Raw genomic sequence first — 19432 nt, 5'->3', positions numbered from 1 at the left:
ACCACACAGATTTATCCCAAAAAATAAAATCAAACATTAGTGCTGTCAGTGAGAATGAGTGTGTGCACTGCAGTTTTCGTAACTGCAGTATCTCCAACAGCCACTAAGGATTTAATCCTTTTTATCAGTGTTCGCCAAATCCTCTGACTTTTGTTGCACATACAGGAAATTAAAAAGATAAAACTGAAACTAATAAGAGAGTAAAGTATGACCACCTTCTATGAACAATATGCTCAGTCTTGTCATTCAACAGCCAACAACAGTGGGTAAGTATTTTTTTTATGAGATCTTGACTTCTGGGATTTAAGGAGCTCATTTCTAAATAACGTAAATTATATGGGAAAATTCTTTAAGCATCTTATTAGAGGATAAAAACTGTGAGAAATTCACTGAGCACAGAAAAGTCATCTAAATAAGGATTAAATCACACCTTAAGAAAATGTTTTGGCATTTTCTTTTTATTTTTCCCACCAAGGGAATCTAGACATAGCAAGTCAGAATGACCAAATAGTTTGAGTAGCCCAAAATCCTGTAGCTAGATGTTGTCTGATTTTTATATTTGAGTTGCATTTAGCAAAGAAAATACTCAGCAGATTCACACACTTTGTGGCTAGCATGGGAAATGGGAAATGTTGCTGAAATGTTGCTAAAAAATCAAGCTCTCCACAAACAATTTGTCATTCCTAAGATTAAATTATTCCTTTCTATTTTTAGCAGTTTTAGTGCCAAGAAATGGTACTGCATTCAACTAGTGTCTGTGAAAGTTCCTACTAATATTTTCACAGAATTAATCAGATTAAACTAGATAAGAAAGAAGTGTCTTTATGCTGTCATCTTTAGATAGTATTCAGCCTTGACTCAATTTCTTAGCATTGGTTACCATTTAATTTACATTTAGACCTACAGGATTTAGGTGGCAAATTTCCAAGAACCCAGAAAAATATCTTCCAGTGAAGGCAGTCTCTGCACTTCGATTCCTGCTGTCTCTGGTAGGTCTGAACAAAGGCTGGTTTAGATGAACCAGAGAAGTTTCACTGCAAAAATAAGGAAATATTCCTGTTTATCATTCCACCCTTTTTTTATTGTCTGAACATAACTAGCTGTAGAAGCGAACATATGTTTTGCAGACAAGCTATTTCTGACAACTAGTTTTTCCAAATTTAAAATTCAACCCATGGGTCAAGCAGACACCAATATATTGCTCCATACGGTGCCTCATTTTCCTAGATGCACAGGAAGAAAGCTAAGGTTCAAAACATGAGTTTAGGACATAATTCTATTAATTTAACTGTTATGCAAATAAGCAGCAATATCCTGTACAGTATAGATCATGAATTCTTCTGTAACTATTTCCACAACCTGTTGGCCTCACATAAAATTCTGTCACCCCACAACTGAACCCCAGACCTGCTGCTTGCTTGTCCATTTCTTCCTCAGCATTCTGGTATGGGCAGAGGAGAGAGCAAAAAGGATTTTCTTGCCATTCTACATATCAAGAGCCACAAGAACCTCCTCTCTTTCCTTTAGGGGCTATTTCCAACTGAGCCTGTTCTAGCAATTTCACATTGTCAGGTAAAAAGACACGGAACAAGTGCAAATTGCACACCTTCTACTTGTAAAGTAGCAACTTTTGAAGCTGCAGCTCCTGACTGGAACATTGGGTTCAGGCAGTTTAAAGAAGACTGCCCATTGGTGTGTGAAATAAGGTACTTCCTTCTGCCAGGGAGAAGCAATTAGTGAAAACCAGAAAAGATCTGCAATACCCTATGTTGTGGCAGAACAGAGAGTATAAAAGTGCATGAAGCTGAGAGGAGGCAGCTCATGCACTCACTCTCTCTCTCATGAAGGAAATGAGACATCCCAGCATAAAAGTACGCATTTCAGTAGGAATTTAAATTGTAGATATTATAATGAAAAATGTTGCCATAATCTTTCCCATAATAAGACATGGAAACATTGTTGTAACATCATATGAAATTAAAATTATAATGCATGTAAAGTTCAGACCATTCACAGCTACAAAGCAATTTAAACTGAGTGACAAGTGCATTGACAGTAAACGATGCAGTTTGTGTTCAAGATCCAGTGTAACTATACAACCAAATTGAAATCCATTGTTTTGTTTGATCTTCTCCTATTTATCTGTTAAAAAAATAAATTAATATTTGTCACCTTAGTAAAATCTTTTTATTTAGTTGCTTGTCCTGGGAAAAGTAATAATGAATAGACTACTTACCTTTTGGGTAGTGGTAATTAAAGGCTTACTTGTGCCCACCCATTTCTGTGACCCAGAACTGCAGAATGCTTGCTAATATGTTAGGTCTAATTTTTATCTCAATATTGTCAAATTAAAACTGGAGTAAGTACATTTTTATAATTTAAGACTTGCTCCAAAGCATATTATAAGGGAAAAGAGGCTTTTAATTGATGTCATTAGGCTTGCTCCAAAACAGAATATAAGGGAAAAGAGGCTTTTAATTGATGTCATTCACCTTGGGATCAAATCCAATGAGCAAACTACACTTTTCACATCAAGCGTATCATTATTCATATCTGTAGCTTAGATAACATCAGGAAAATATTATGGTTGCAGTTTATTTAGCTTGAGCTATTATTGATTGTAATAACTGGTGATTTACCAGCACTGTCTAAGCTTTTCTTGACATAGTCCAGGAAATATATTGAAGTGGCGAGCCTATGTTAGTTCAAAAGAGTGCTAATTATTCCTTAACATTAATATTGCAGAAAATAGTAAAAAAATGAAGTGAATACTTCAGATTTGAATTATAATGTGAATGGTATTCCTATATTATTCCTTATTGTTACATTCAGAGGAAAGATGTGTACAGAGAATTGAAACTATGTCTCAATTCATCATAGTCTGAAATGAAAACTGAATATGATCTGACAGGGAATTGAAGAGATAGGTTGGAATATTTGTTCTCCAGAAGACAAGAAATAGATTGAGGATAAAGGCATCTTTTCTCTCCAGTTGAACCATAAATCTGAGAAAGAATGTCATTATGTCTTATTAGTACTTCTTTGTTCTTAAAAATGAGATTTAGATGATGCATTGAAGTTAACACAGGTTTCTATTGAGCTGTCCCATTATCTCATGAATATATCATTGCACTATAGAGAGGAATATATCTAATTTGCCTGAGAAAGGAAAGGGTTGATCATTCCCAAGTGAGCACGAGAGAGAATGATGGAGCTGATAATAACCAACTAAGTATGTCCTAAGAAATGGCATACTCTTAATTTGAGAATACATTAATTTTGGATACTTCCAGTGTCTGGTATCTGCCCATTTATTTTAAGACACTTGCCCAGCCCAGATAGAAGAATAAATTTGTGTTATTTAAATATCTTTTAATTTTATAGCAATTAGATTACTACATCCTGCTGTCTATTTATCAGCTATAATGACAGTGTTGTGAACTAATAGCTATTTTTATAAAGTCGTGTCCTGATTCTGACCAGGACAGAGTTAATTTCTGCAGAAGCCAAGAGCGGGGCATGGCTAGGACCTGGAGGATTTCTGTGCAACCTCATCTCCTTTCCAGGGGCAAGAGTAAAGGAATCTCTTTTGGAAAGAAGGGGATCCTTCCAGCTGAGCAAACATGTCAGATGCAGGGGTTGGGTAACCAAGGTTTGGAGCTGGAGGGAGCAGTTGGGGTAAAGAGTCTGCAGTTGGACAGGGTCAGGTCAAGCCCCACAGTGAGTATTTTGCATGTGAATCCCTCTGTCTTTTGTACACTCCCTAGTGAATATTGTTGCTGTTACTGTTAGTTTTCTTATTTCTGTTTCCAGTAAATTCTTCTTATCTTAATCCACAACTTTCCCTTTTTGTGCCCCAAATTCTCCTCTCCAGTCTGCCACAGGGGAGGGAGAGTGAGAAAACAGCACAGGGTTTGTAGAGTCTCAGTGGGAACACTAAACTGGGGGGTACCACTCCTAAACCACATCAAGCTGTGAGGTCATTGTCACATCTCAACACATAGTGACTTTGAAAGAGGGCAAAAGCCTATGTCTTACCCTTCTACAGTGACTCTGTTCAGAGAAATAAGTTCTTGTGCATTTTGGTTGGTGGGACAGTGAAACTGTGTTTTTCATTTACACAAGTCAGACTTGTACCAAAAACATTTAATGTCTACAAGAAAACTTGTTAGAGGGGATGCAAAGAGTTTAAGTACTATTAACACATTCATTCAATATCTTTATCAGTTTCCCACACTTCTAAATGTCAAAGCCAATTATTTCATATGCATTACACTGGTCGCAGAACCTTTGAAAAGTAGCTGACTACATCTCACTCCATCTAAGAGATTGATGAATTATAGCTAGAATCTGGAAAGAGGGAAACCTGTAGAAACACTACACAAACCAGGTCAAGTTCAGGGTGTCTTCCACAGAGCAAACAGTTTGCAGTCAGTCCTGTTGAAAGTTATCAGACCTCAACTAAAATTAAATATTAATCACCAATGTCTTCATTTATTTTCCATTATCAGGACCTTAAAGAATATTATTCTCCCCGAAGTCAGGTTTTCTCCTAAGTAGAGAAAAAAAGAAAGTTGACACAATCTTTTCCAGAGGAACTTTCTCCTGAAAGTTCTTTCTGGCTTTTGTACATCTCCTGAATGTAGACCTGCTTGGAAGGACATGGAAAAGTGTTTCAGTACTATGTAAGGTAGTGCAGACAAAGGGTCATTTCTCACACAGTAAATATCACACATGCCAAAAGTTAAACTTACCTGACACATAGAATAGATCCAGCATATCAGTACTCTAGATATGTGAGTATCCCAGCCTTGTCTGCATCATGCATTCAGATGGATGGAGATTACACACAAACAGATACTCTAATATAAGTCAAGACAAAATTTCTGGCTTGGAAGATGACATGTTCAGAGAAGCCCTATAAATGTATATTTATGTAGCAGAGGAAACTGGAAAGCATAGCTCTTTGGGAAGGTCCTCACATTTCACTTCTGCTAGAAAGTTATTTAGAAACAGGGCAGAGAAAAAGAGTTCAATACTTTGTAACAGATATAGTATAGAAATGATTGTACAGCATGATCAAATGGATAGTAAAAGCAGATGTATGTAGTATGAAACTGCAGCAGAAATGAAAACAGCAGTAAAAAAAATTGGTCAAATTTTAAGTCATTCATCAGCAGATTTTTCTAGTTTTGAGGTAATTATAGTTAAAGGTGAGGTTAGTCCAACCTGGAAATTATCCTTGTACTTTGAAATCCTTGATTAGACTTTCGGTGAAGATAAAAAAGACAAAAAAAGAGTGCAAAGAAATTACCCTCCATCCTAGGCAAATAATCTTCACATCAATAAAACAAAACCTGAAATTAACACATTATTCTATTTCATAGATGTAAGTGGCACTACTTGGGAAGATTATCTGAAATTGTTCCTAAATACTAATGTGAAAATGAAATTCAGTATTCAAGGAAAAACATACAGTGCAAAGGAGGACAAAAGATGAAAAATCTATCTTTGCATGCCTTAGTTAAAGGAAATATCATTCACACTTCCATCCAACATGCTTTGAATCCACCAGGCATTAACTTGTCATTGTAATTTTACCTCTGGCTAGTAGACCCAAAATTGCTTTAGTTACAAGAATAAAACCTTATGAAGATACAGATTAAAAAATATTCAGTTTAAGATATTTTAGGTATTTTGTGCACTGCTGAAGTATTAACTACTATACAGAGAAATGTGTGGAGCTCTCTGTGATCTCTTTTTATATAGCTGGATATTGAAAAAAATTGCAGTTTCCAGATTTATACTTTTTGTGTAACTGTGTGCACAATTTGAAAGCGACATTACTACTGATGTATTGGAAAGAATTTTCTAGCTGGTGGTCATATATACCTATATTTTTTTGTGGACGAGATGTGATGTCCTCTTAAAAAGTGTGTATGAGGAAGAGAAAAATTGGAATGTCTCCAGCACCCTAATGATTCAGCTGTCTGTGTCCACAGTCTCTCCCACTTTCCATCCTGCCCTCATATTCTCCTCTTACTTCAGCCATACTGACTGTGCTTTTTGTTCTTACCTGAATATCCTAAAATATTTATTGAAAAATATTGTCATTTAATTTTCATTCCCTTCCAGTCAACTATGAGCTAAACCAAATGAGGGTGATATGACATAGCACTAAATAAAATTAGTACTCCTAATGACATTCTTTCTCATGTGTACTCTTTTAGATTAATACAGCATCTTACATGTCTTAAAACAAAAGTGCATTTTTGTCTCCATTCGAGGATTGCCATTTGGAAAAAAAAAAAAAAAAACAAAGTAGAAAGACAATTGCCAGAAGACCTTTTGGAGATCTTGTGGGAATAAGTAAAAGAAATGTTTTACTAATTTGTACCAACAAAGGTAAAATTCTCTTAAAGCCAGTTTGTGTCAAGTTTAAAGAAAGTTCACAAGCTTTAAACTGTTTTTTGCATATATCACTCTAATATGTAGAACGTTGTATTAAAAAGATGATCTCTATTTTGGCTTTTTCAGATCATCAGTATTCACTGTTCTAGTTCTTAGTTTCCATTTTCTTCATGTGAGACAGCTTGTTTGCATACATAATATTTATTGGTGGAATTAGGTCTAATCCCAATATTTTAAAAATCTATAGAATCTATACTTACATTCCCACTGAAAAATAGTAAAAAATGTCCACAACTTTCATTTATTCCACATGAATCCATGGCTTCAGAACATCATGTATATGACTTCACATGCAATTACATTTAGAAATTTTCTATTTATCTCATAGCTGTCATCAACAATCTTTGGGTAGAGTAGATTACAGTGATTAAATTATAATTTACAGCCATTAATATTTTAAAATTCAGGAAATAATATTTTTAAAATGAAGAAACATTTTGAAGGAGTGGTCTAAGCCTACACCGAAATATGTACTCCAAACTCTTTAGTAATATGTCACCATTATATGATCAGTTTTGTGAAAATCTGATGGTTTTAGAAGAAAAAAAAGCATCAGATTAAAACAATTCATCAAAATTTAAAAGTGTTTTCTAAATAAACCTCTATATAAATGTTTCAAGTGAAAAAAACCCTCATATTAATAAATTAAACAGGAAAAAAAATTGAAATTTTGGATACTTTTCAGAATAAAAATAACTATTCCAAAAGCAAAGTAAAAGAGCTTTGTAGTCCTTTACATCTTCTCTAAAACATTGAAACTCATATAGCATACACAACATTTGTTTTTAAAACATTTTCAGGCAGAGGTATTTGTTGCCAGGTTTTTTAGTAGAATCTAAATTAATCAGAATCAAACTGATCACTAGATCAAGACAGGGACAGGTTCTGAACCTAATTTGGCAGGAATATGTAAAGAGTATTATTGTATTTATTGTACTTTCTAATGTGTAAAAAACCATGATTCATTAAGCAGGAACATCCCAGAATAAGATTAATCAATTGCCAGGGCTGATGGTAGCAACAGTCTCTATGCACACAACCAAAATTATTCTAATGAAGATGTGAGTTTTCTTCTTTCTACTGTGGTTAGGATCAGTATATTGGTAGCTGAGTGAATAGCCTGTGATTTAGACAACATTCAGATTGTTTTTGTAACCCTCTGATATTAAATAGTATGAAATTATTAATCCAGCTGTTGTCTATACTTTTAGACACAGATATATTTTGGTTTTCAAGTTTAGAATATCTCTTTTGAATGTGTAAAAAGTATGAGATTTCAAAATTATCTGTTTTCAGCGACATAAATCTTTCCTAGGCAATCTGCATTTACATTTTTGTTTAGCACCCAAGGCCGTGTTTGTTATTTAATCTGCTAATGTCAGAAGGAACCACAGTTCCATAAAGCCATGTGGTGATGAATAACACTCCTAATGGAGTTATAAATTGAGACTAATTGGTTTACGTGATTGTTATTAAGTCCCATTTCAGCTAGTTAATGGAATGTTGTTTGGCAAGGGAACAGAGCTAATGTTATCAGATCATTTTCTTTTGAAAATGGCTTAAATTTCAATCTTCCAGATCCACAGGTTCTGAATAAGTCAGAGCCATTCCTGCAAAAAAAAAAAACAAAAAACCCACAATGTGCCAACACAAGTAAATTCCAATGTTATCAATAATGTGGCTTTAATATTTCAGGACATTTTCACACCCCACCACCATATCTCACATTGCCTTCAAAAATGGCTAAAATATTGCAATCAAATATTAAAACATTTCAGCAGAGACTTTAATCCCGTCTCACAATTGCTTGAATGGTTTCAAATGTCACATAATGAACAAATAAATTGACTTTCATGAAAACCAGATTTGGCAGGAATGCATGAGTGCCTACTTATATAAGCAGACTAGGACTTTAGCGGTACTTCTACCCAATTTGTTGTTTTTCAAGTGTAATAGTTACTAAATTAGTATCAAAACATGGACTAGTTTGAAACTTGAAATCAATACCCACATGTGATTTGAAATTTGGAGGCTTGCCTGACCATATGAAAGTTCTGAGGAATTTTTTTTTAATTATCAGTATAATCCATGGATGCAAAAATATATTGCCAAATTTAATACCTATAAAGTAATCTGCCTGCATCACTAACTGCTGCTTAATTTCAGTCTTGTTGGTAAGTCTAAGAACACACTGTTTTAAATAGCATAGCAAAACTCATGACGATTAGCAGTACTAACATGGGTTTCCCTGTTTATAAGCATTGACAAGCTTATACTTTATAACACTTAGAATACAAACACCACTAGGACGTAGTTCAACAAACACAGGTTCCTTAAAAGAGAAAACCAAAGCCAACAATGAGTTTAATTTATTCCTATGAGCACAAGCAATAATTAGAATTTACATTAATAAAACTTGGAATTAGCTTTTAAGGAACATATAGGGTCATACCCGTGTAAAATGAAGGTGTTCAAAGTTCCATGTGGTCACTGATAAAGGAGAGCTGCATGAAAGTAAGTCCTGATGGGCAACTGTCCTTGATTGTGACAAGGACAGTGCATAGGGAGAATAGAGGCTCTCAGACAATACATACTCAAACCTAGAAGCTATTTATAGACCACAGCAACATCCTGAAAGCAGATCTGGAACCAATGAAGTTTCACATTCTCTCTATAGCTATCATCACCAAGCAACCTGGCCTCTGCATAGCACAACAGCTGTGGCTTCTGAATGACCTTCAAGTGTAATCCCACATCGAGAGAATTCCAGTGACAGAATTTGGAAGCTACAATGGCAAGGGTAACTTTGGAATGGTGAGCACCACAGAGGTAATTGTGACTTTCACAACACATGCAAATGTGAGGACTTTACCCATGCACAGCACTGGGGGACACCAGCACTAGGGAGCCATAGAGGAAGGATGACATGAAAGGAATTACTAGAATGGTAACAGGTACTGGTAAAACATTATAAAATGCCACTAACCTTTAAAGATGTTACAATTTCTCCCACATGAATGCATTATGAATATTTCAACATCAGCTAAAATTATTGAGTGTCTCAGTTCTGGCTAGGAAGAACTAGTGAAAAATCTGGTAAGATTTCATACAGCTGGTAAGAAATCATACAAGTACAGAAGATGCATGCAAAAAGTTTACCTCTTTAGTCTGCCTTGTATGGACATCTTGCTGTTACCAACATTACTGTTAGCCATGCTTCCATAAAGTGGAACCAGCTAGGGATGTGAAGTAGATTGATATTACTGTCACTTGCTAGCATGCCAGAATGACATTCAGTGTAGCAGGGAGTCAGACCGAGTAGAACTGCATATTCAGGAAAAACTCTGTCAGTCTGACCCAGTATTGTAAGTTGCAGGATCAGTTTGAGTATTTAAGAATGTGTGGGAAATAGGATGAAATTTAGAACATGGCAGAAAACTTTGCGGGATGACTGACATATCTGCAGCAGCAATATTTCCACACCCATTTCTCTTTTAAGGTATTTGAAGTACACCGAAACCTTTTCTTTAACCTCCACAAGAATAACCAAGTGAGGGTTTCCTGCAGTCTTCATAACCCCGAAGGGCAAGAATGTCCTCTAGTAAATTCACCATACTGCAGCAATGCCAAGGGCCTCTAGAAAGTGAAAAGCTTGGGGGTAGTTAATGGATCAGACAGTCCATGATCCCAACTGACAAGTGCAACTTAAACTTTAAAATATGATGAACAAACAATCCCAGATTAAGCAGAGTAGTGACTTGCCTGTTCCCATATTTCCCTGCTGTTGTGATTTTACATGTTACACCATGGCAGCCATGCAAATCGATTACAACTGGAAATGACAACTCTTCCAGTAATGCATATCCCCATTGTTTAATAGATGCAAAAAGCATTCCACAAGTAATATAAAATCTCTTGCTTCATCTCTTTGGTCTCCACAAAGAAAGTAAAAAACTCCCCATGCATACAATTAAAACCATGAGAACCAAACATGAGTACTAAGATACAGCATTTAAAAATGTTAACTGTACTGTGTGAGAACTATGGTCTTTATATGGTACATACAGAAATAACATTGAAGAATAAACTAGTGAGACACAAACCCTTGTACTAACATGAAAGAGAAAAGAGAGAAAGGAAATACTAGTATTAGTGGAATAGAATAATTTTCAGGTTGCTGAGGAGGGAATAACAGTGGTTGCAAATATAAATCCCATTCTGATCAAACTATGCACACAATCCTCAGATGCACAGCATTTAGATTGAGGGCCTTTACAAAGAATCATTGGGTAATCACTGACCTTGTTGGATTTTTGAGTGCATAAAATGAACCACCAGGTATTGTTTACTTCTTGTAGAGTGCACAAGACATGGTCTGCTTCAGGTCTGTTTTTCAGATTTTTTTTTTCTAATGTAACGAATAAAGGCGTACAGTATTTTTTTATGAAACTTGTTTTGTCAGGTTTTATTACAATTTTATTACTATAGAATTAGGCAAATTGAAAATTTGTCATAATTTTGCCCTTCAAAAGGGATATTTTTTTCTCAAAATTAGGTGGATTTTTATTACAAAAAAATTTGTATTCTCGGAAAAGTAGGGGTTTGTTTTTGCTTCAAATTGCAAAAACATCAAGGGAAACCATCAACATAAAAAAGTGTGTTCACTTCCAAATCACGTAAAAGGACAGAAATTCCTCAGATTAAACAATTTTGTATTTTATTGCTATATTTTGTATATGCCCAGTAGTCACAACTTATACAAGTGTGTCTGATAGGCAACCTTACTGTGACATTGCATAACATGACACTCACTTGTCTTCAGACAAGTCCTTGTCTGCATTGTTTCTCTATTCTTAAGCCAGAGATCTAGTAAGGGGTTACAGTTTTTCAGAGTGACAGGGTTAGAATTCATAATGTACAATTTTCGTTTGCACTCCCACGGAAGAATCTCATGCCTGTAGTGAACCCCTGGCATATATAAATATTTAAAATAAATATACTTCTCTCCTTTTGGCATTTCTTCAAGCTATGGTTTCCAGCCCTGATATCTAATATGAGCTATGATGATTAAATAAATATATTGTGTCTCACCAGTGGTTTTCACCACGTGCTCTCAGAGGCACCTTCTGCTTATGATGACTGCTTAACACACTCTTAAATTCAGGATCCAAAAGGTCAAGTAGCAAAAAGTATTCTCCTCCATCTCTACAATAAACAGAAGGATTTAATCTGCTGACACTTCAGGTGCCCCACAGCTCTATTTCTCTTTTACCTATCCCAAAATAACAACTTTTGCTTTTTTCTTGTGTGAAGTATCTGTGCCTGAGAATAAACAAACAAAAACTTTGCTCTGACTTTTCCTGAAACACTGAGGAAAAGGGTTAAGGGCCAGAAAGATTACTCTCTATATTTCAGAGAGTGTTACATTTCCCTTACTTACCTATATTCAAAATCAGGTTTTTGGGTAGATAAAACCTACTTTCAGTCCTTGGAAAATTAGAGAACTGTATTTCTCAGGCAAAACCATGGTTGACCAAGATGCCATTGATTGCCATGTCTGCTCTGGTGCTAGGGAATTGATTAGGTGAGATATGACTTCTAGGATCATCTTGGCAAGCTACTTTCAAGGCTGTAGAGGAAGGTAAAAAATTCCAGCCTTGGAAAAAACTTTGTAAAAGTCAGCTGCACAGAAACAATCTCATAATCCTCCAAAAATGGACAAAAGTGAAATGCTCACTGCTGAGTCTGAGAGATCTGCCTCTAGGACACTGTTTCTCATACAGTGTCTTTGGTGTGGTTCCAACTCTTCTTTTTTTGTGTTGTCCAACATGTTATTTTGTAATAACACATAGTTAATGCTTTCTGTAGTTGCTCTGTGATAAATAAAAACTAGATTTGAAAAATAAATGCTCTATAAAGTTTTTCCAATCAAATACCTGTACAGGAGCTAATTAGAATAACAGCTCAGTTTTTGTCCTAAACAGAGGATTTAAATTCCCAGTTTCATTTCCAAATACATATGGAGAAAATGCAACCAGGAAGAAAGAAAAAAAAAATGCTGCAGCACAGGAGAGATTATATAATGTAGAGGAAAGTTTAAATTACAAATTGTCACAAAGACTGAAACAATGTCCATGATCCTCACCATATTTCATTTTCTGTCATACTAACAACATATTGGTTATGCCATCCTTTCCAAGCTGGGCTGCAAAACAGACTGGGATCGTGCTTCATTTGGCAAAGAACTGGGCAGATTAATTCATAGCCAATGAACCCTATTAGGTCTTACTTGATCTTATCATTTTGATACTTAGAAATCTTCAGATTTTTTTTGTTGTAGGTTATAATCCATAGCTGGGAAAATACGTCAAAATAGTTTGCAAATCCTCCTTGTACTACTTATTGCTCTGTTACTCATTCAGCTATTTGAGGGAAATATGATTGCCCCACCACCCCAAAAGACGCAGAGTAAATTGCCTTGAATACATGAATACATTGTGGTAGCTGTGATTTGAAAGGTATCTGCAGACACAGTCATAAACAAACAAGAAATCAAAACTAGGGTAACTAGGAAGCTCCTTGATATGAGGGAAAAAAGCTACAGAAAACGTAAAAAAAGTCAGATTAGGTCACATCTAAATTCCATATAGCCTAGTATCCTTTTCCTTATAGTGGTCAGGAATGAAAGAATAGGAAAAGTTTATATGGAAAGGGAAATAAAAACATTCCCCATGACTGATGCTAGACCTTTAGGTAATCACTATTAAAGACCTGGAGTTTTATCCAGACCATGGACTTTAAAATTTTACCACTGTTTTCTCTACCACATTTTTGAATTAATTCATATTTTGCCATTCATGGTGTCTCACACCAACAGATTCCTCAATTTCATGACCATTCCTTCCCACTTCTTCTCAATACTTTGTATCAATTTTGCTCAGGTGAAATCCTGAAGATTATACTGAATATGGCACCATGGTAGCTTTAAAAGTCTACCTTAGTTTCCAGAAGTAGTCTCTGTAAGCAAAAAAGCTATAAGCTACTTTCTCTCTCTCTTTTTTCATTCCTTCCAAATATTTTTTTGTATTTATCCTTTAGTAAAATTATTGAAAAAAGTCCTGATTTTATTTTTACATTGTTATATTTTATTATTTAATTATATTTACACACAATATAATTTCAAGTTGGAAACGTGTCCCATTCACCCCGATTTTATAGACAGAACAAAAAGCTCTTGCATTTCTATTCAAAGTCTGCTTCCTGGGTTTAATGAGGGTTTAAAATCCCTTCATTCAACCAGTATTTTGTAAAGCTAAATCTCAAGGCATGAAATTAGTGAATATTTCTCGTAAACCGCTAATATCCAGACATCCCTTTTCTTTTCAAAATATTTGTGAGAACTGAGTGATTTCCACAGCAAATTATGCAATTATGCTGTATAAGCTCTCCATCACAGTCAGATTGTGCAAATCATGACCTTCCAGCACTCTGGCTGTTCTTGCTCTGGACTTCTCTTCATCAGGCTACCATTCTATCCTACAAAACAAAGTTTTGGAGTGCTGTTAAGTGTCCACCAAGAGACAAGATAACATCAATGAGATTTTTTTACACAAGAGGACCAAACCAGAAGCAAAGGCTCATATTGAGAAGAAGCTTCTGAACTGAATTTGTCTAAAAGTGGTAGCTAAGACTGATGTGAGGATAAATAAATAAGTCTGCAGCCATGTTATGCAAATGTTATGCAGCCATGTTATGCAAAATGGATAGATTATTGGGTCAGAGATCAACAAAATCATGAAATGTCCTAACTTCAGCTCCTCAACACTTTCATTTAAGAAAAATCCCCCAATTATTAAATCTTAATTTAATCTTTCCTGTAAGACATGTCTGGAATCATTGCATCATACTCAGTGTTCATGCTCTAGCACCTGAGATCAAACTGATCATCAGAAGCCAAATATGCATCTTCAGAGTTGTTGTATTTTTTAAAAAATATGTTCTTTTTGCATGCATTAATGCATTTATACTTTCCTAGCTAGATAACCAGAGGTATTGTGGCAGCACAGTAAAAACAATAACAGCTGTCCCAAAAATAACTGCTACACTGTGATAGTCAGTATTAAGGTCATTTTCCCTGGAATTCTCAACTAGATTTCCTATTCCAATTGCAAAAAAAATTCTCTGTTTGATTTAGATTGTTTTATCAGGACTGTAGGGAAATAATTTTGTTCTTTAACCCTGTATCTTGGTTCTATCATACCTGCGTAGTGGAACATTGTCTGCTCCTCTACACAGACATGATAGAACCAAGCACAGTGTCTCCCCAAAAAGGGCCCAACTTGACTACAAAGGAGCCATGTAGATAAGTAAGAGAGGTTTACTGACCCCTAAACTGATCCTGATCTAGCTTTCCTATCTCTACTGGTTCCTTCCAGTTTCAAACAACTTTTATCCCACCACTATATGTAAATTAATTCGTGTTCTTTTGCTGTTACAAACTAGATGCTGTGAAGCAATAAGACTGAAGTATATAAGTTACTATCTTTGGGAAGGCACCATAATTTTTGCTTATTTTCCAGAGCAAATTGCTGTGACTGACTCTCATTGCAATTTATTTCCCTTTCTTCTTGAACAACTAGGACTAATCTCTGCAACTAATCTCTCTTTGAACCTATTGCCTTACACACATCTATAGATAAATGTGACTGAAAAATACTTTCGTGCTGGAACTCTCACATTCTGATAAAACTTATACAAATTCACTGCAACAGAAACAACATAAGAAGTAGCAGGACTCAGATGTAACCTATTAGGTGGAGAAATTTCCCCAAACTGAGGGAACTCCAAAATTAGTCCATTAGTACAATTCCTCACTTCCATTCTAGTCACATGCTCTAAAGCAAAAGCTTTGTAGAAGAGTATTTTCATCCGTTCCTCTCAGCTCACAATCCTTTATACAGTGAAATCCACACAAGAGCTGCATGTTTAGAATGGATCATTTTATGATGAGTACTGTTTTCCTCAGGGAAGTGTTGAAAAGACATTTAATCCTTTAAGATAACAAAAGGATACATGACCTGGAACTTCCACACCTGTATAAGTGCTGAATTTAACAGCATGTAAAAGCTGTTGTCTCAGACTAAAGCAGAAAAAAGTCATTTAAACACCTTACCTGTTGTAATAATCTCAAAAGATGCAGCTGGATGAGAGATCAGGATCAGAGCCAGAGCAATTGGGGTATAAGATAAATATTGAACTTCTTGACTGAAAAAACTGAACTTGGGAACTTCAAAGAAAGGCATGTAAAGATAGAATCTTTAGACCATAGTTCTTGACTAAGATACTGAACTTCAGTTCATGTCCCAGTTTAGCTGCCTGTCTTCTTTTTAAACGTTTGAGGTGCTAGAGTTATCAGAAAATCTTTCTTGTGTTATAATGTGCTATGACGATCACATGCTCCTTAGAAGAAAAACATTCGTGTTAAGAGTAAGAAAATTATTCGTTTCTTCACACCTTCTCTGCAACTTTCAGCTGACATGTGACAACAAGCCAAGGACACACTTCATTACTGAAAACCCCACAGACAATCTCATTCTTCTCTCACCCATTTTTATGAATTGGCTATGGGAAGCAGCAGTGTTCTGCATAGCAAAACACAGAATTGGCAAAAGCTATTTTCAGGTTAGTCTGTACCTTTGGGTTTGACTTGGAATTATCCACCATATAATTGTGTTTGCTGGGGTTGTTTTTGCTTTGCGTTGTGTTTGCTTGCTTTGTATTGTGTTTTTTCACTTTGTGCCAAAGTGCTTCCAAATGTGGAGCAGGTTACCTTCACATCTCTTTTGTAACTCATTGTTTCACTTAAAGTTACTTAGTATTTTCTTTCAGTAGGTTCTGGTTTGAGTATTGTATTAGCTTACAGAGGAGAAAACTAAAAAGTGCAAGAAGGATCCGTTACTTCTATATAACATTAATGATTTTAATTGCAATATGGAAAGGATTTTTTTTTCTGTTTAAGTAAAGGAAAAATACAGATGGTCATTATGTCTAGTGACTGCATTTTCAGATTGTGCTTCCAAAATATGGCACTTAGCAACTAACTGGAATAATATTTTTTATTATATGTTTCAGTGAGATAGATAAACATCTCCACAGTTCAAAACCATCAAGAATGTTCAAAAGTGTCAAAGTGCAAAGTCACTTTGTGACTGAGCAGTTGTTCTGTACTTTACTGGTGCTGAAATTTAAAAAGGCAATAACTCTCCTTAAAAATGCCATGCAATTTTCAAGAATGATACTGTTCTGCTTGGGTTTTCTTTACTTATGCTTGACATTTTGAAACAATTATAATTGACATTATAACTGAATACCTGTCAGAATCAAATTGCATTTGGCTGCTAAACAACATTATCCCTATTGATAGTATTGTTCATCACTGACTAACATTACCTTAAGTGTTTGCACTGCTTTGCAAACTCATTTATTTAAAAGTGGCCAAATGATCAGAACTTAAGATTTGTTCAGATATAGAAAAGGATGACAAATCTTATCACTTAAAATTTCCTATGATGGTTTCACCTTTTAGTCATTCAAGTTTCAGGTATTGTGGATAATACTATATATTGTGCAATTCAAGATACAGGAACTGCTCTGTGGTTCTGCTTCTGATACAGTTTCCAGCAGAGGAAGCTTCTTCAATGGATCAGCTTAATTTTCAAATTTATTTAGCAAGTACGCCCAGCAGTGTAGTAAACAATCCTCAAGGAATATTGGATCTGGGGTTCTTTCCCCTTTCAATCTTTCCAGTCTCACCCCATCCTGAGTCATCCCATCCTGAGTCCCCATACCTGTTGACATTATTTCAGTGCATCTCTAAAAGCTTTCTTTGTGATCATTGCTAAACATTTTAATGAACATTGCAGTGCCTGTGAGTGGCCATGTTCACAGTAAGATCAACAGCCTGTGATAACGTGTAACAGCAGCATGAGGGAACCGAGGCATTCTTATCAGTAAGAAGATACAGGGAGTTTTCCCTAAGGTTGCTCATGTATGTCCTGAAATTATGCATGACTGTGAAAACATAGGATGCACATTGACTTATGTTTCTTCTGTGGAGAAACAAAATATGAGCAGTGGCTTATCCAGCTTGCAGGATTTATCTTGCTTCTCTCATAGCTTGATGAAACTACAGCCAAGATCAGGAGTGTATGCTCAATGTTAGTGGAAGAGAACAGTCTGAAGAATGATTTGCATTCAGTAAAGACAAAATGGGAAGCTCATGTAAGAATTACAGACTTTTCCTTCTGGATTGTGTTGGGTCTTGGGTTTTTTGGGGTAAGTTTCCTCTAGTTCTAGCAGCTCAGAAACCTCCTGCTCTCTGAAGCAACCTGTTTTCACTGTGGCAAGAGAGGAAGGGCAGGAATTGTTTAGATGAGCAAGCACAACCACACTGGGTAGTTTTCCCAGTGGTCTGATGGTGACAGAAGCATTCATGTGTGCAGAGCAGCCAGCTGGAGCACTATGCCTGGCAAGGCAAATCTAGGCTCTCCCTATGGTATATAGATGGGAGATTTTGATCTGCTGGCAGTTCTTCTCTTGAGGGCTTGCCAGGAGTTTCAGAGAGACTTCAAGTGAAAGAAGGAGCTGTGACTGAAAAGCCAAAGGGTCAGCACAACATGAGAGCTGTAGCTGTTCACCATTTGGGCAGTTCTCAAGATATCCTTGGGAAAATGAGGGAGGCTCTGACTGGTCATGGTGGAATATCTGAGTTTCATAGCAGTTTTGTGTAGGGTTCCTCTGGAAGCATGTCCTGTTGCTGTGCGAGAGTGTACTTAACCTACAGAGCTCAGTGCTCTCTGCCACTGTCATTTCACAGGTGGCTTCACATAAAATTTTGTGACCCATGCATGGTATTCCATCTCACTGGGTAATAAAATATGTGAATTACAGTAGTGTCTGCATGAAAACAAAGTAGAGTAAAATATAAGGCTTGCCACACTTAAACTTTTTCTATAAACACTCTCTAGGTTGCTATTTTTTCCCCTCTGGGGCATAGAAATAAGAGGTAAGGTCATTAAGTTCAATTTGGCTAAAGATCATAAAATAATAGCAAGGGTGGATTAATTCCCTGAAGGTGCAACATTTAAGGATTGCTAGACCATAGCAGAATTTATTCATTCAGAAAAAGTATTTGCTAACAGTCTCAGCACGCTTCCAGTGTTTTAGAAAACAAGTTGAGGGAATCAAGAGCAAATCACAGAAATGTTCAGATTGCTATTTCTCTCATATTCTTACCAATCACTATCTACACATGGTATAAATCCTGCAAAAATCCCAAATTTAGCCCAGTTTTCAGAAAAATGCTTTCTTTCTGTATTTCCTTAACTGAGTAAAATAATAGTTGTATGATACTTATTTGAGTAAGACTGTGGCTTAGGGGACAGAATTAACTCTTCAATTATCTTGGAAAGTGTCTACGGACATAAAGCATGAAAATATTGTCAAATTATCTTCTGACTTGTAAATGTTTAGAACTACATCCTGGCACTTTTAAATCACTCGGCTTTCTATAGGACTATCTGGTCAGAGGAATTTTGTATTTTCTTTTCACAAAGTTCGGCAAGGGGTTAGGGCTTGAACTACTTGAACAATTTCTCTACTTTGTCCTGCAAGTATTCATGAACTTTGGAGTTCATGAATACTTGCAGGACAAAGTAGAGAAATTGCTACGTGTTTTAAAAAGACAAATTAATGTAGTAATTTACTTATTCAGACTTACTAATATAAACCTTTGATACACCAGCCATCAAGCTATTTTCCTGACTATTCAAAATGAAAAGATTTGCTACATATATGGTGTAATTGCCTGGAAAATTCTCTATTTTTTTTCACTCTGCCCAGAATGTGCACTGATCGGGAGACTGCAAACTGGTAATAGTTATCAACAGCTCAGAAATTATTT

General features: G+C 35.8%; 2 long non-coding RNA genes across 3 annotated transcripts in view; one reads left to right on the top strand and one right to left on the bottom strand.

The window, feature by feature from the left end:
* The window catches only part of LOC135299455 (uncharacterized), a 31479-nt gene extending 22214 nt beyond the window's left edge, over positions 1-9265 (bottom strand). Inside the window, exons 1-2 of one of the 2 annotated variants that reach the window (XR_010361435.1) lie at positions 8924-9265; positions 905-1034 (exon numbers count right to left, since the gene is read on the bottom strand). This is a non-coding gene — a long non-coding RNA (uncharacterized LOC135299455). The remainder of the gene's footprint in view (positions 1-904; positions 1035-8923) is intronic. The other variant, XR_010361434.1, reaches the window with a different exon arrangement.
* Positions 9266-9293: 28 nt separating this feature from the next.
* The window catches only part of LOC135299456 (uncharacterized), a 29335-nt gene continuing 19196 nt past the window's right edge, over positions 9294-19432 (top strand). The window contains exon 1 of the long non-coding RNA XR_010361436.1: positions 9294-9425. This is a non-coding gene — a long non-coding RNA (uncharacterized LOC135299456). The remainder of the gene's footprint in view (positions 9426-19432) is intronic.

The sequence above is a fragment of the Passer domesticus genome, chromosome 4, assembly GCF_036417665.1.
Source record: "Passer domesticus isolate bPasDom1 chromosome 4, bPasDom1.hap1, whole genome shotgun sequence".
Taxonomy (NCBI): domain Eukaryota; kingdom Metazoa; phylum Chordata; class Aves; order Passeriformes; family Passeridae; genus Passer; species Passer domesticus.
The sequence above is the reverse complement of the archived record's forward strand: the minus strand, read 5'-3'. Positions and strand labels throughout refer to the sequence as shown.